The sequence below is a fragment of the Oryzias melastigma genome, linkage group LG22 (assembly GCF_002922805.2).
Source record: "Oryzias melastigma strain HK-1 linkage group LG22, ASM292280v2, whole genome shotgun sequence".
Classification (NCBI taxonomy): Eukaryota; Metazoa; Chordata; class Actinopteri; order Beloniformes; family Adrianichthyidae; genus Oryzias; species Oryzias melastigma.
In genome coordinates this window covers 6,650,566-6,652,336 of record NC_050533.1, presented here as the reverse complement: position 1 = coordinate 6,652,336, position 1,771 = coordinate 6,650,566, and positions in this window count along the sequence as shown.

Below are 1,771 nucleotides of genomic sequence, written 5' to 3'. Positions count from 1 at the left end.
GGGATCTTGCAGACGTCACAGCATTCCCGTGTTTGGGAGCTGCAGCTGAACAGTTCTATCTCACTGTCACAAGCCGAGTCCTGGAAACCCTTAAAAGCATTTGAACTTCAGACCTCAGGGCTCGGTATGGGCAATTAAAATCTAAAAAGTTCTGTAAAAGACAAAAGTAAAATATTAAAAAAAAAATTGAAAGACACAGGAGTGATGTGCTCGCACCGTCTGGTTCCTGTTAACAGGCGAGCAGCTGAGTTGTGGACCGGCTAGAGACGGTGGAACATAGACGGATCTATGCTACTGCAAAAGAGTTCCAGCAGTTCAGTCTGGAAAAGATCAGAGCATGGATCACTTGATCCAGAGAAGGATTAAAGATATGGTTTCACTTTGCTGGTTAGCCTCAAGTGATGAGAACTCGACTGGACTACTGCACTGACCCGCTTGTTGAATTTCAAATGCCTGTCAAGATTTACCACAAGATTTCTATTGAAAAGAGCGTTAGAAGGATGCAGGGGGGCCAAAGTACTGCAGCAATCTGTAATTGACTGGATTGAGTTAATTTAGCTGGATTTGATTTGATTTGATTTGGTATGATCTGGTTTTAAATTTACATTTAGATTTAAAAAATAATGTGGTCCTTGCAGTCAGTGACTGCTGCTGCAAGGCATGATTAAATTAAATTAAATTAAATTAAATCTGGTTTTGAATTTGAATTTGAATTTGAATTTAAATTGTATTTGGATTTTGATTTGAATTTGAATTTGAATCTGAATCTGAATCTGAGTTTGAATTTAAATTGTATTTGGATTTGAATTTGAATTTTGATCTGGATTTGATTTGAATTTGAATTTGAATTTGAATTTTGATCTGGATTTGAATTTGAATCTGAATCTGAATCTGAGTTTGAATTTAAATTGTATTTGGATTTTAATTTGAATTTTGATCTGGATTTGATTTGAATTTGAATTTGAATTTTGATCTGGATTTGATTTGAATTTGAATTTGAATTTGAATTTTGATCTGGATTTGAATTTGATTTGACTTGAAGAAAGCAGATGAAGAATCCAGGGGGTCAACAGTTCAACAGCAACCTGTAATTCATTGAATTAAGTTGATTGAGTTAGTAGATTAGTTGGATTTGATTTGGTTTAATTTGATCAAGTATTATCCTCCAGAACTCATTATTTAACTAATTTCATTAAACAATTCTTATTTAATTTAATTTAAAAAAAATGGAACGACTGGAATTTCATTACTCAGTTAAAAAGGTGAAATTTAAACACAAATTAGGATTACACAACACACCAGTTTTAACATCCGTCTATAAACTGTTAGGTTCCAAGGTTTGACTTTTACTGTGGCCTTGGTTGTAAAGTGAAGTATTTATTATATAAATATAATGATAACAATACCAATATTCACAATAAAATATTGCCTAATGACTTGTAAAAAAAAGAACACAAATAAATTTTTAATAAAAATAACAGCAACAAAAGGACACTATCAGAAACTCATTAAAAAATCTGTCTTCAAGGCCAAAAAAACCTTTAAATGAACTTTTCTTTATATATATGTGTTTGTTAATATCAATCATTTCAGTTTTTTGAAGATTATTAGAAAATGTAGTTTTAAAATCCATATTAAACAATAATATAGAAATAAAATAACACCTGAAACAATTAAATTTGGGGTCAGTCATTGAAAAGGTTTCAGAAAAACTGGAAAGGAAAACAAATGTATTTGATGCATGAAGGTATTTCAGCAAAAAAAAAAAAAT